A 16,319-nucleotide genomic window follows, 5' to 3' on the forward strand; every position below is an offset into this window, starting at 1 on the left:
AGGAAATCAGACTTATTTCCAGAGGCAGAGGGTGGGGAGAGGGGAAATTGGAGCAAGATGGTCAAAAGGTACAAACTTCAAGTTATAAGGTAAGTACGAGGGTTGTAACATACAGCGTGATGACTAACACTGCTGTAGGATATAGAGGAAAGTTAAGAGAGTAAATCCTGAGTCCTCATCACAAGGAGAAAAATTGTTTGGTTTTTCTTTTTATTGTATGTGTCTCAGAAGATGCATTAGTTAAAACTCCTGTGGTAATCATTTCACGATGCATGTAATCAAATCATCATGCTGTTTGTGCTAAACTTACACAGTGATGAGCATCAGTGATTTCACAATAAAACTGAAGAAGTATTTGTAATTGTGGTAAAACACACATAATATGTACCATCTTAATTGTTTTGAAATGTACACTTAGTACTGTTAAGTACATTCATATTGTTATGTGATCGGTCTTGAAATCTCTTTTCGTCTGGCAAAACTAAAGCTCCATCTCCATTACGCAATGCCCTGCCCCTCTGTCTCCGTGGCCCCCGGCCCCTGGGGCGCAACATCCTATTTTCTGTCTCTAGGACTCTGCCTGCTCTGGGTGCCTCATGCACGTAGAATCGTACAGCATCTGTGCTTGAGGAACCGGATTATTTCACTTTGTGTGATGTCTTCAAGGTCCATCCATGTTGTAGCAAGGGTCGGAATGTCCTGGTTTTTAAAGGTTAAATGACACGCCATTGTATGTATCTACCACACATTCATCCATCAAGAGACCCTCGGACAGCTTTCAACCTGCTGTCTGCTGTCAACAATGCTGCTCTACACGGGTGTGTACAACCTCCTGGAGACCCTGCTTTCAACTCTTCTGAGCTCACACCCAGAGGCAGGGTCGCTGGGTCACACGGCAGTTCTAGTTGTAATGTTCTGAGGTGCCGCCATGCTGTTTCCACAGCAGCTGCACCGTTTTACACTCCCATCAGCAGTACAGCGGGTTCTGATTTTTCTGCATCTGCACCAACGCGTGTGACTTTCCTGTTGCTGCATTTCCAAGTGGCCATCCTCCAGGTATGGGACGATCTCTCACTGCGGTTTTGATTTGCATTTTCCCTAATGATCAATGACACGCACGTCTTTTCATGGCCTATTAGCTTCTTTTGAGGGGTCGGCAGTGACTTTTAAAGTTAAAGAAACACTGGCGCGGACCCAAGTTTCTCCAATAAGGCCAACAATACAAGTCTTGCTGAAACTATCCACGCACATAATCTAAATAATAAAAAAAAAGATGTCAATGAGATTTCCCCACTTAAGCATCAGCAGGAGCTCTGACAGCTCCTCCGAGTCATTCAGGCTGAGCCCAGCTGCTACCCAACAAGGCCTGAACTGGTGCCTGGCCCGCCGCTGCCCTCACAGACCTGAGAGACTGGGATGGAGCTGGGGTGGTGAACACACAGTACAGCGTGCAGAGGATGTCTCATGGAGCTGTGCTCCTGAAGCCTGTATGATTTTATCAACCAGTGTCACCCCAGTAAACTCATTCAAAAGGAGAAATAAAATAAAATAGACTAAATAGTCACTGGTTGAGCTGTGTCTAAAAGGTGGCCGTGACATTTCTCACAGTGAACGTGACCCGAGAGCTCAGCTACTCTTTAGACCTTAGGAAGCTCAATGAAAGTGGACAGGAGCTCCTGGCTGCGGCCCGCTGAGACCTCTCCTGATGAGCTGACCCGAGGGGGTCTCCGTGTCGGTGCCTCTGTCAAGACCGTGTTCCAGGGAGAGGTGAAAGGCCCCCGGGCGGCCTGCTGTGTCAGTGTGTCAGCGCTCAGGGACACACAGAGGCCCAATTCAAAGCCACAGAAAGGCCCCAGGTTGGAGGCTTCCACCCCAGCAGCAGGTTATGACCGAGACTCATTTTACTACTACCAAGTAGTTTGATTTTCTTCTTTTTAATTTCATGTTCTACTTCAAAAAACATAGTCCTGGATCCTGTCTTTGCAGTCAGGCACTGGCCACTGCAGGCCAGCTCCTTGGGAGCTCAGGGACACATTCAATAAACACTCCTCGAACTGAAGGGAAGCCACTTCCTGTGTGAGAAGGCGGATTTGGGCAAAGAATTAAGCAGGAATCGCCCCTGACGTGGTCTGCCTGGAAGACCCACCTGCAAACCCACAGGGGGAGGTATCAGGGCTTAAAGTAGTACTGCCTCCAGAAAAGGCAAAGGAGGTGACGAAGGGGTGGCAACCCTGTGCATCTTACCTACGGGCCATGCTGACCAGCTGTTCAGCATCTCCAGCCAACCCTGCAAAGGGACACAGCCTGGAACTGTGGTGAGAAGACTGTGTGTCCAGTATGTATGAGGACCATCTATAACAGAAGGGCCTTCTGTAATAGAAGGGCCACCTCTGAGGGAAACAATGGAATCGGTGTCCCCGAGGAGTCGGACACATCGAGCTGATACTTATCGGTCATGCTTCCGCTGCGATTTTCGTCCAGAAGCAAGACAATGAACAGCACCCCTGGACCACATTTTCAGTACCCCTCACCCCTGGACCCCTTTACTAATGGAATTTAATGGTTTTCAAGTTAAAATTTTTTTGTTGATGGGGGCTACAAAGATTGAAACAACAGACTTCCTGTGAGTTTTTTTTTTAAAGAAATAGTTCAAAGCTCCCCTGTGTCTTTAAATAGAAAAAATATGTACACATTATGTATATTCACCTGCAATTATAGTACATGAGAGGTGTACTAAGGTTCCCTGAGGCCCAGAGCTGACCCAGAGATAATTCAAGTGAAGTCTCCCTGAAATAAATGATTATATGGTGCTAAGATTGTGCATACTTGGCAAAAATTGTATAATTATTTTTAAATTGTTGAATAATTATAAAATATTAGAATATTTTAAAAATCACAATCTCATGAACCTGAAAAAAAAAAAAACTTGTCTTTCCTTTTCCAAATTCCCTTCTAATCCCCATTCATATAAATGTGCTCTGTAGCCTTTTAAGCTAAAGTCATAAACAAGAACAGAAGTCTTTTAAAATGGTGATCAATTGCCCACCCCAGAAACATGCAGCCATGTGGAGGGACTCGACAAATGTGTCACCACGGTCCCGGCTGCCACTGTAACCTCCTGAATCCCAGAGCAACACGTCTTTTGGGAGGAAATTCAAGAGTTACCTCTTCTCCATTTGCCTTCGGGTTGCCTTGAACTGATGTATCAGGTTCCCAAAACCTCCACTTCCAGGGAGCGTGGAGTTCATAGCAAAGGGCGCAAATCCTCCAACTCTGCTTAGTCTCGGGCCCTGGGCCAGCTGCGCAGATGGAGCAACCACAGGGGAACAGGGGCAACCCCTGAGGGGCCAGATGGTGCTGCGGGGAGGGCTGGGGGCTCACAGCGACTGGGAGCGGAGTGGAGCAGAGGCAGGGGGACCCAGCACGAAAGCAGACTTAGGGCCGGGCAAGGCAGTTAGGGAAGCTTGAGTTCTATATATCGGGAGTTTCCAGCAAGGCTTCTAACATAATTCCAGACAGTTTTATATTGAAGTAGAAGCCTCATCAGTGCCCAAGGCAAATACTTGCAGATACTGATAAGAGCCAAGAAAGAGATAAGAGTAGGATAAACCATCATTAGCTATAACAATATCTACCAGGTTCCCTTTATTTTCGGGTGGGAGGTTTCGGGGAACTTCATTCATTAAGGAGACAAGTCTCAGAATCCTGGTCTGGTTTATGTCAGAGAACCAGGGTTTAAAACCTGCTTCCATGTCTTAAATAGCATGTGTGTCTTTGGGCAAATGACTTACACTACCTGAATCTCATTTTCTACATGTGTGACATGAAGATAAAAATATCTGCCCTACCTACCTTACGGATTGAGACTTAAGCATGAAAATATGTGTGAAAGTAAAAAAGAAAAACTGAAGCGCAAAACAAATTTACAGTGCTATTATTAATTTATAACTATAAATTCCATTTTATGTACCATAATATCAGAGCTTATAATAGTCAATTGCTTCAGATATTTTATTAACAATTACATTAATTATTGCATGCTTATATATACACAGGGTGGAATAAAATTAGGTTTACAGTTGTTCATATGGAAAATAATACAGTAATTAACAAATACTACAAGAATTAAGTGTGTTTTGTGTACTCACACCTATAAACCTACCTTTGACCCCAGATGTGTGTACACATACACACAAGTGGGTCTGAATAGAAATGCCAGATTTTTCAAGTTCCAGTGTTAGCACCTATCTAATTTTGATCCATTCCCCAAATAATGACAGCCACATAAAATGACCTGGCTTGTCGGACATCTGTCAGATGTCCACAGAAACAACAACACAACCAAGTACTTGATTTATCGGATACTCCTGTTAGAAAATGTAAAAAAGTAACCTAAGTGCTCATTGAAAAGCTGGCCCTGCCTTAAGGCAGCCATTCTCAACCATGGTGATGGTGGTGGCCAGGGGACACTGGGCACTACCTGTAGATGTTTCGGTCGTCACACTGGTGTCACGCTCCCAGCATCTCATGGGTCAAGTTCAGGGGTGAATTCTGTCACCCCCAGGACAACCCCCACAGCAGATAATCATTCGGCCCCACATGCCAGCAGTCCCAAGACTGAGACACTCTGGCCCATAGTGTCACTGCCTGTCCCATCAAAAACACCAAAGCACAGAACAAGTGTGCCTCCAACTCTCCCAAAACAGAAGCATCCACATCAAGGGTCCAGCTCACAACTCTGCAAACGGCCCCCACGCCCGCATTTCTCATCTCACGTCAGCAAGCTGTGCTCAGAATCACAAACTGAGTACCAAGACTTGGAGGAGCTCGTTTCTAATCAGAAGACTTGAACCCCATTTATATAAAGAGGCAGGCAGAAAGAACATCTGTTCTCCATAGGAATGGTGCTTAGGAGGGGTAATCCTCAGACATAAAGTGGGTGGAAAGCAAGCTGCTGCTGGGCCCCGAAAGACAAGGCACCCACTGTGGAGCCTCATTGGCTCTATTGCAGTTCAGCGGAATCCCTTCCAAACACGTGCTATCAGAGGAACGGGTAAAACAGTGAGCACTAGGAATACCCGGGGACAGGAGCTCAGGCGGCAGGCATGGCTGGTATTCACGGAGGGAGGCAATCAATTCCAGGGACGGAAATAAATATTTATTTGCATCCAGGGATGTAAATAAACAGCCCAGCTCTGTGCACGGTTCAGCACCTTAGTGAGCCCATTTCTCACAAGCAGGGTCCCAGCACTCACACGTGTCTCAGGAAGAACTCTTTAGCACCTGAAGCATTGCTTATAGACGTGTTTGTCAAACTATGGGTCATGACCCATTCATTGTTGGGTCGTGGAATTCCCTGAAAGCCTTGATACCAGTATTTTTAAATAGAACAGAATTGAAACACAAGAGCACAGAATATAATAAAATGGAACAGAAAATCAAATAGTACATCCCAGTAAGGGTAAAAGCTGTTTTATGACACGAAATTCTTATGTGTGTTTATACATCTGCCTGTGTTTACGCTGGGTTGTGAAATAAAAGCACGTATCTTGAGTAATGCTCCCAAGAGTCGTCTGAAAAACAATGACATAAAATCACAAGTGGCAGTTTCACCAGAATGCACATCCTTTCTCATAAGGCCCAAAGACAACCAAAGCCTCGAGAGTCTCAAAACATTTGAAAATCATTGCCAAAGGCAGACGCTGCTGCTAGAGGTAGGCAGAATGTCGGGTCCGGGCACCCGAGTGAGGCTGGAGGTCCCCACCCTTTTGCATTATACAGCCTAAGAGAAACACTCACTGGCAGGCATAGTCTTGCCATGAAAGTTAAAAACGAGCCCCCAAAAGAAGTGAACCAGAGAACTGCATCTTGAAGGATGCACAGGACTCTGCCAGACAAAGGATAGGAGGACCTTCCAAGGAACAGGGTGTCCAAAGACACGGCACTCCATACCGCCTGCTGAATCCATAGATGCCTAAATGAATGCATGAACTGTATGGAGAGAGCCTCCCCCCACCACCTCGCTCAGCTCATTTTAGGAATGTGATAAGGGCATTCAGGGGAGGGTCAAAGTTCAGAGAGGAGGGGGAGAGGGGAAGGCAGAGTGAGGGCGAGACGGCTGGGGAAAACCTGGACAGTCATTTGCCCATGAGTCCCTACTCCGCTGTCCTCAGAAGCCCCACCGTGTCACCCATCTCCTCAGGACACTTTGGGACACCATCTGGGAAGGAATCCACAGTAGCCAACAGCTCAAAGATCAGTGTGGGAGGCGGTGCTGACAAAGAAAGACATTTTCTTTAAGTTGGCAGAAACTTGGGAGACTGGGGTGAAGTAAGTTCCACTCGCTAACTCAACATGGATTTTTGGAGACCCTCCTCTTCCTGTGTGCTGGGCACTACAAGAAAACAGAAGGACGTATGATCTGATCCGTTCCCCAAAGGGCGAATGGGCTTGGGCGGGTGGGGAGCAATTCTGAGCACAAAGCATTTGCAGGATCCATAGTGAGTGTATGGCAACTTGAGCAGGACTGGGTTTACGCCAGTGGTGAGACCAACGATCCCACAAATATTACTGGTATGTTTTTGGAATGTCAGTAAATGGAGAGGCCCAGCTATATCTGAGCTATCACAGAAACTGAAAATATTTCAGGTTTCTTGAAATCACCTTTTCAATCAAAATTATACAGTTAACACGGTCTAGAATTTTTTTTAAGAGAAAGGAAGGGAGAGAGGGAGGGAACAAAGGGAAGGGAGAGGGAGGGGGAGAGAGAGACAGACAGATATTAATTTGTGTTCTACTTGTTTATACTTTCATTGGTTGATTCTTATATGCACCCTGACCAGGGATTGAACTCGCAACCTTGGGATATCATGATGACGCCCTAACCAACTGAGCAACCCGCATAGTCTAGAATTTTTAAAACCCTGGTAAAGATAAAAATGTTTTCTTACTTTTCTTTTAGAAACGCTCAAAGTGCATTCATTTCACACATATATACACACCCCCTTCCTAGGATGTTTTTTTTTTTAATGTATCAAACGTTCAGTCCCAGTCTGCCTTTTCTGCCAAATCGGCTTCAAGTCTCATCCACAATTTGGCCAACACCCTGATTTCTATAGACCTTGAATTGCTTTATCTGCTGGAACCGAAGACTTGCAAGATTCAAAATGATTAGTGTGACTTTTAAATAAGCTTCTTGTGTAACTTTTATGAACGTGAGATTCAAAACGGTCAGCATGACTTTCAAGTCACCTCTTTCTTTCAACTTTTATGAACACGGCCATCCCACAAAAAGTGGGGCTGGGCCCTTCCCAAGCACCACACCACGGCACACGCAGACGGCTGCACACTGGAATCGCAGGCGGCAACCACACGGCTTCTTGCTTCTTGCTGACGCGGAGGCGGGGGCGTGGGGCGTAGGGCGTGCGCGTCGCCACAGCACGGGCGGGCGCTGACTCTTAACCCCTGTTCACAGTCTGCAACCACAATGCACTGTGGTAATTGTGCTGAGTTATTCTTGGCAAAATGTTCTTCATTATACACTGTTCCCTTTAAGTCACAAAATGAACTGGCTTAAACCACACATTTCCCCCTTATTTTAAATAGATGCTTTCCTCGTGCCCCGGAATGTATAACTTTTCTACTTCAGCTTGGCTGGTAGCCCACTTTGAGAGTTCATTTCTATGCATCTCTGTCTTAAGGCAACAGTGTGAGTTATTGTTCAGCCTGCATTAAAAAGGAAGCCCATCGCTGCAGAATTTTTCCACAAATCATGATTATTCACAACAAACCTCATTAAGATTTTAGCTAGCCAAGCTGCAGAAACTTCGAGAAAAATAAAAGTATTCATAGGTACAGCTTAAATTTCGTAATTCACAGGAACTTTAAAAAAATTGCTACCTAAGGTCAATGGATGTGCAGAGGGAGAGGTAAGGATTCACTGAATGATGACTCTGGTTCTGAGTCGCGGCGGTGTCCAGGGCCCTGGGCCCCGAGTGCCCACAGGTCCCTGCTTGCCCCTGTTTCATGGGAAAGGAAGCTTTAACCAAGGTCACTCAGAGCAAAGCTAAGATTCAAACCTGAAATTCTTTTTTAGGGTTTTTTTTTTACATATACATCAAAAAATTGAAAATTTTCTGTGCTTTTTAATCTGAAATTATTCCCTATTTTTTTAAAAGCATAACTTCCCGGCTCCCCTTTCAGAAGAAGGGTTGGGATCTATGTCCCTTTTGTAAACAAGGCATTGAAAACAGCCTTCAATCCAGGTGTCTTGTATCCAGACCACGAAAGGCTTCTACCACAGATGGAGGAAGTAACACTCTAAAGTTTTCAGTTAACCAGGGAGCTTCACGTTGAAACGTACTCACTTTTTTCCTACTGCTTCACAGAAAACATTGCCCAAAGGAGAATTTTGTTTTCTTGATGGCTTAGGCTTCATGCTGGTATCCTAAATATCATTATAACTTAGGGTATAGCCCCAAAGGCTGTGGGCATCGGCCATGGTCACCAAGACCCAGGGGTAGGGGTGCTCAGGACAGAGAAAAGCTAAGGGCCATCTCCCTGAAGCTTCCACGTCACCTCTCGCTCAGTAATTTAAAAACAACTTCCCTGATACACACATATTATAAAATACATCATTTACCTATTTAAGATAACAGCTCAGTGATATTTAGCATTTACATCAGGTGGCTCCGGCAACAGCATCAGGTATCCTATGTAGGACACGCTTTCACCAATTGATGCAATAAATGTTTAGTGAGCAGCTACCCTGTGCTGTACATGGTTCCAGGCCCTGGGATACAGCAGGAAAAAGACCAAAAAAAAAAAAAATCCCCACTTTCATGGAGCTTCTGTTGTGGTGGGGAGAGAAACAATGAACAAGGAAAATAAGGATGGTAGAAAGTACTGTATTTTGCCATGTATAACATGCTTCCATGTACAGGGTGTGTCCATGTTTTTAGTCCACTTTGAGGGAAAACAAATCTTTCGTTTCAATTTTTTAATTCAATTATTTATTTACATTTAGACACAAAACTAATGACTGTACTTCAGGGCATTATTTTGCATACAGATATCATCATTGCTTTCTAGAGTTACACTTTCAATGCATAAGCATAACTAAAAGAAGTAAAAGCATGTATTATAGGTACAGAATTAGTACCATCCATATATAATGTACATCCTTATTTTCCTCTCAAAAGTCTGGGCAAAAAAGTGTGTATCATACATGGCAAAATACGGTAGTAAGTACTTGAGTGACAAAATAAAGAAAGGAAGGGAGATACGGGCAACATGAGGGGAGGGTGCCGTCATTTTAGAAGGGAAATTAGAAGCAGGCCTCACTGAAAGGCAACATTTAAGCAAGAACTTGCAGGAGGGGAGACCAGGTGGACTCTGGGCAAAGAGCACTTCAAACCCAAGACACAAAGTACAAACGCCCAGAGAGGTGGGACGGGCGGGAGCCAGCGTGGCTGGACCAGCAGGCCCAGAGAGGGCCCAGGGAGCCAGAGAATGCCGCCCTGAGGGACATTCTAAGGACTCCGGCTTTCACACTGAGATTGAAAGTCATGATTAAAGGCTTATGACTAGAGAAGGCGCATCACGGGGTACATTCCAAAAGGCTCACTGTGGCTGCCCCGTGGACCCGGACTGTGGGCAGTCACGTGGGAGCCACGGGGCCTGTTGGGCTAACTCAGGTGAGGGATGATGTGGGTGGGAGTCGGGTGGGAGTGCAGGAAGTGATCTGAGTCTGGGGAGAGTCGAAGGGAGAGATGACCAGATTCCCCGGTGGATGGGAGTGCGTGGGGACAGGTGAAGGACGATGACACCGTGTTCAGTCTAAGCCACTGTAAGAATCGGGGAGGCAAAGCAGAGCAGGCTTGAAGGGGAGACAAGGAGTTGGTTTCTGCATGCGTCAGGTTTGAGTGGTCTGTCGGACGTCACAGAGACAACATTGAGTGGACAGGTAGATACAGGCACCTGTCCTGAAGTTGTCCTAGAGTTGGAAGGAGTGGTTGGCCTTCGGTACTAACTTATAATCCGTAGGAAGATGCTACTTAAAACATACACAAGATGAGCTCTCAACAGGAATAAGGAAACCCAGGACAGAGAAGAGGTGCGAGGAAGCCCTGCAGCACCCCAACATGAAGAGGTCAAAGGAATAAGGAGAAACACACAAGAAGACAGAAGCAGCAGGCAGTGAGTAAATTGAAAGATAACCAAGAGAACATGTTGCCCTTAAAGCCAATCAGAAAAAAAGTCACAGAGAAAACTCTCAGTCAGAGTCAAATGCTGCCGATAGTTCAGACAACAGAGACTGAGAACAGAACCCTGGAGGTTATCTGTGAACTTGACCAGAGCAGAGCAGGGGTGGGGAAAGCTGGGTTGGAGTGAGTTTGTGGATGAGGTCAATGAAAGCGAAGATGATGAACAGAGACAACTTGCTCCAGGAGTTTTCCTATCCAGGGGAACAATGGAATCAGATGACGGCTGGGAGGACAAAGGAATATTGTTTTAAATGTTGGTAGTTGTTGCGGTGTATATAAACCTTCAGGAGGCATCCCAGCATGTGAACGAGAGAGAAAATCCACCTGGAGTGGGGCAGTTGCTAGGGTTGTCCCTGAGTGGCCCCGGGGAAGGACTCTCACGTACATGAGGAGGGAGTGTCCCAAGAGCAATCACCCTGTACTATTACAGAGACTTCAGAAGAAACATTTGGGGGAAACCAACAACATATACTCATGGTAAAGCATGAGACAGGACCGACTCCAGTGAGAAAGTCTTCGGTAAAGTGCTCATAATTGTTTTGTCCCTGTAAGTCACGTGTGAAAATAAAAAGGTAAAGGTTTTTGCTAGGTTCCCATTATTGCTGGGGTGCTGTTGTTGTTGCCTTGTATTTAATTTGGGTGGTTGTTTTTGATTCACTGATTATCCTATCAATTTTCAGTGAAATATATGCATAGACGTACACATGAGCACATGTGTATAAATCCATAAATTTATGTATGCTGGTCATGAAGCTTTTCCCTCCTAATATTGTGGCTATCTCTGGATAATGCTTCCTTTCACTTGTCTTTATGATGCCTTTTCCCACTTCCCAGGAGTAGTTCCAGACAGCTGGAAAACCAATCTGTTTTCATTCCCTCCATTCAGAGTTCCCTTCAATTGGCTTTAGTCACATGGGCTTTCAGCTTCCTCTTTTGCCCTTCATCCCATGTGCTTTACGAGTCCCCCACTGATGACGCTGCAGCAAAGGAGATGGGTCAGGGTCAGGGTCAGGAACCAGGGCAGGATAAGGATCATCTTCACTTGCCAACGTTGTCCTAAAGAGACCCGGGAGTTTGAAACCTTCATCTAAGTCCTCAAAACACCCTAGATCAACTGCTTCCCGACAGTATCTGAAGCACTTACCACACCCCTTTCCTAGAGTCAAATGATAACTCTGTCTATCCCTATATATGGGAAGTTTATTTTTCCAAAAGCACCTTACATTACCTTGGCACTAAAACCGAGAACCCATCTGCTGTTTTTCTGCTCCCTTCCACAACCTATCTCTTATCAGGAAGCTGGGAATTACCAAAAACTAAACAGTTTTCTACTGGAATGGGATCATGGAGAGAGAGAAAATAAACCTCGTAATCTAAGGCTGCAACAAGAACAGATTGGCAGATGAAGTCTCATCAAAGCAGCCTCATCACCAGAGGTTAGAGTAACACATGTGCCCCCAGAATTCACTCTGGCCACAGTCCAGGGGAAGGGTGGCCACCAACTGAGTGCACAGCCTTGAACTTCATTGGGATCCAAGAAAAATGAAAGTCTTGGCATTGTCTCTGATTAGAGGTTGACATCTGTCTGGTCTGGTGAGTAGGTAGGTAAGTAGAGGAAAGGAGGAGGAGGAAGGGTAGGGAAGGAGGAAACACAATGGGTAGATACATGTGTACATACAGACACAGGTATGTACGCACACACATGCATGTACATGTACACACATGCATGTATCTGTCAATTTACAGAGATATATCAGGATGTGCCATAGTATTTGCAATTAAAGAAGAGGTAGAGTTGGGAAAGGACTAAAGGGATACCTGGTATCTCCCCCCAGGTGAACAATGGACCGGCGCAGTGACCTGGAACGAGCCACTTCGGTCCTGCAGTTTCCGGTTTTCCCATCGGAGCAGCCGTCTAAGGCCCATTTGTCCAGTTCTGCCCTGCCACGGTCAACGCAGAGCTGGAAATCGGGAACATACTGTTTCCTGGACGTGGACGCCAAAGCCTCCTAAGGCCTGTCGGCCGTCTCAGACAGGGCTGAGCCGTCAAAGACAGTCAGCCCATCACTATGGGAATTCAAACGATCGTGAACACAACACTTAGCTCTTTCGCGGGTCACCAGTGAGAACTTCAGGTTCATCTGCCACTATTATTACATTTTCCTGGATCTAATATTATTGCTATTTTTTTCAACTCCATACCCTAATCATTTTTTAAGTCCTACCAATAAAGCCACTTTTACCTTGACTGTAACCTAAGATACATTTAATGTCAAACGAGAAATACAAGTTACCGCTTAAAATCATTTCAAATGTCCAAAAGATATGTTCTAAATGTTCCATTAGAAGGACAATTTAAAAAAAAAAGCCTAACAGTTAAGTGGTCTTATTAATGTGGCTTATCACCTCCACGTAAACGAATCTCACACAGTGGGCCAGACCTGGAGCACGTGCGGACCCAGCCATGTGGGCCAGGAGATGGGGGAGGCGTGTGGGCTCTCCCTGGGCCTCCTTCCATGCTCTTCCCACACCCATTCCATGTCTACAGTTGGAAGAGGTTGTAAAGACCATCCCCCCACCGTCCTAAGCGCAAATCTCTGAAAAAGAAACGTGGCTTTTCTCAAACACAATCTTGGACCACCAAGACAGCATCATCTGTTTTACTCAGTGGTTAAGTAGAGGACCACTTTGGAAGCCTAATCTCTTGGCAAGGAGCCTGGCCCTTATCTTGCATGTCCAGGCACCCCCCGAACAGGCCTGGTCTCAGGAGAGGGCTTTGCAAGCCCCTGCTTCTGCACTACACCCCTGAAACAAAGGTGTTATCTATTTGCACTCAAAACACTCTTTACAGTCTGGTCCGTAGGGCTTGGAATCATTACTGTTCAAGAGACTTGAGTCTCTGTCTGCGAACTCTGGGAAAAATCAAAGGTTGACAAGTGTTAATCTGACCAGCGAAGAAAGCAGGCAACGCATGCCCTGTGCCTGCCCTGGAGGGTCGCTGGCTATTACGGCGGCACATTCTAGATCCAAAGGAAAAGTAATAAAGAAAACGTTACCAATGTATCTGTTCATTCGGACCTTCCTGGGCAGCACTCCCGTTCCTCCACCCCTAAAAGACACTTCTGTGAAGGACGGGAAGGTTGGCGGTACACGGCACACCGGTGTCCTCCCGGAAGACACTGAAGACAGACACACGTGGCCGGCCCCAAAATAACTCATCACCTCATCCTACTGCAAGGGCGCTGAGACCTACAGGGCCACCGTGAAATGCTTCAGCGTGTTAGGGGAAAACTCCAGCAGCTGTTCAGCTGTGCCCTTACTTTCCAGAAATTCTATAAATAATCTCCCAAGTTACAACAGCTTCAATAAAGCTTCCTATTCCTGTCTCTCCACCTACCAATTTTCGGAGAATTACACGCTTGGCCAAATTAACGTAAAGCAAAGGCAGTACTACGCCAAGCCAGGCATCCTCAGTCCCCACCGATAAGCTCCTGAACTCCGTGTTGAGACAAATGCCTAATGAATGAGTGGTCTCTGGGGGATTAGGTTATGAATCAACCACTCATTCTACTTAAACAAGGTACACCCCCCGCCCACACACACACACTCGGTTACAAGGGATTCCATTTCTTTCTTCAGAAAGTCTGAGACAAAAGTTCAGGACAAACATCAACAAACAGTGAGCCTCAGATTACAAATCCAAAAAGAAACTGCAACAAGTAGCTCCTACAACTCAAAACTAAGGTTATGTAACAACCAGGCCACTACAGAACACACACTCTGCCACATTCTACTTTCCTTTCATTCCTGGTAAAGGTAAGGTAATCGTCACTAATGTCTTAACATGACTAGACTGAGAGCTGACACTTTCTCGAAACACCAGGAGAAAATAAATGCACACTGTACCTTAATAATCACTCATGTCTTAACATGATTGGACTGAGAGCTGACACTTTCTTGAGATACCAGGAAAAATAAATGCACACAAAGCACCATCATCGGCTTTTGGAGAGTGAGTTAGTGGTGCGGGCGACTACAGTAAGTCTCCAGCAGGCATTTAAATCATACAGACACTCCCATTCCAAGGTCATACTCCCTTACGCCCATCAGTGTGCGCAGCCTCAGTACTAAATAATGAAAAACAAAGGAAAATCAGTGCACAAGAAAATACTGCCGAAAGGAGCGCGTCCAGAAACATTCATATCTCACTCACATAGAAATCTGGTCTCAGCTCCAGAAGGAGGGAAATAAACATGTATAACCTTACCTCTGCCAAGCCTTTGGACGGAGCCAGTTTTTCTCAGATTCTTTTAATTAGGAGAAAAAGTTTCAAAGTCAAAGTCTCTGTGCACATCCATGATCTTTCTCTTCTGTCTGCCCATGGTCGGGCAGGAAGCAGCGACGAACACTTCAAGTGCTCGGCCGTTAAGAGCTAAAAACAGATCCCGGGCAATGCTGGATGTATTTTTGTCTGCTAGCTACACACCCTCATCATGTTCAATTTTTTCCATTGGTGGAAGGGTATGATGCAGACCTAACCAGAAAGTGGTTTTCCATGGGCTGCCTGAAGCCAGGAGCCAGAACGGCCCGCCCCAGGCTTTGGAGCCGCCAGGCTCACCCATGACTGGGCTGCTGTTGGAACCACATTCCAGAATGACCACCAAAGTTCCATAGGAACTCAGCCCCAGAGTCCGCTGAATAAAGGTTTACTCACTTGAAGGGAGCCTCACTGGTGTTTTTTTAAGCCTTTGAGCAGTAAGAATACACACCTACCATCCTCGCGTTTAAAGCGGTAGTAAACATTTGGTCTCCAAAACCACAGCTGGAATGTTACGGTCCTAAAACCCACGCTCAAGAGCAGCCCTTCAGAATAATTTTGTGATTTGTGAAATATCAGGTGTATACTTGCTCTCTGTGCCTTGGTGGAGTTATTCCATTTTTAAGTGAGCTGAGCTACAGTGCCCTACTTTGGACGTCCTTATTACCCAACAGGCTACTAGTTTATTAAAACCACGCATGAAGTTGCTGTTTACAAAGTGACAGACCAGAAGTTCAAGTGTACTTAAGTTTGGCTGCATCTTTTGATGAAAGGCCTTCCATTTAAAGTATGCCCAAAGGGCAAAGCACCATTTTCAGATCCTGTTATATTACTGGGGAGAGGGCGCTGAGTGAGAGAAAAAAGAATTGCACCTCCACGGTGTTTCCATTTTCGAAGTTATATTCTATATCAGAAAAGAGCTTAAGCAGAAAGTTTCAATGAATAAACCTGAATAAACCTGTGACAACTTTTTAAGGTAATATTGTCATTATTTTTCAAATGTGAATGGATCTGTATATGCAACAGACAAGATTTTTATTTAATGTTAAAGCCCAGATTCTACTTTACACATATAAGCTTTAATTCCTGATCTTGATGAAAATGAATCTTTACACACACACACACACACACACACACACCCCTACACATAGGTGTGCACCAGGTTTTTTCCCCTATAGTTTCTATGTAGTTAATATGTGATTGAAGCTATGCTTTTTAATCTTAATTGGAAAATAATAAGAACCATTCCATAAGATCATCGGTCTACTAATTATAAAAACTAACCTGATCTCCACAACAATTTCAGTGTGAACACAAAAGCAAGGAATTTTTAGTCCTGGCGGAGTAGGTCTGAAACACACCTAACCCAGTCCTCTCACTTTATGGATACGAAACCAGAGACCTTAGGTGACTTCCTCAAGGTCACACAGCTGGTCAGCAGCAGACAGCCGAGACAGACATGCCACCCAAGTGACCACAGCCCCCGGGACTGAAGTCAGAAGGTTGCCACGGAAGCCAAGTCACATAACAGAAAACATGGGAATTCCCAAAATGTTAATCTGATGTGTGTCTACGTGTGTATTAAAAAAAAAAAAAAACCTCTGGGTAAACACAGAAGAAGGAAGAACGCTCAAGGCATTGGAGCACCTGTTCCTTTAGGGCCAGGAACATCATTTTTGTTACTGACAAAAATAAAAGATCGGCCGGCGTAAAACAAGAGTATTTCTTCCATGTAA

The 16,319-nt window shown here is 45.2% G+C and overlaps 1 protein-coding gene across 3 annotated transcripts in view; it reads right to left on the reverse strand.

Annotated features, from left to right (window-relative positions):
• Window positions 1-16,319, reverse strand: part of TIAM2 (TIAM Rac1 associated GEF 2) — a 197,910-nt gene that overhangs the window by 98,240 nt on the left and 83,351 nt on the right. For 2 of the 3 annotated variants that reach the window (XM_053668780.1, XM_053668778.1), the window contains exon 1: window positions 14,533-14,671. The exons of the other annotated variant lie outside the window; for it this stretch is intronic. The gene's annotated coding sequence lies outside the window, so the exon portion shown is untranslated. Of the gene's footprint in view, window positions 1-14,532; window positions 14,672-16,319 lie in introns of those variants that run through there. 3 annotated transcript variants of the gene reach the window in all.

The sequence above is a fragment of the Artibeus jamaicensis genome, unplaced genomic scaffold (genome assembly GCF_021234435.1).
Source record: "Artibeus jamaicensis isolate MK-2021 breed Jamaican fruit bat unplaced genomic scaffold, CSHL_Jam_final contig_497, whole genome shotgun sequence".
Lineage (NCBI taxonomy): Eukaryota > Metazoa > Chordata > Mammalia > Chiroptera > Phyllostomidae > Artibeus > Artibeus jamaicensis.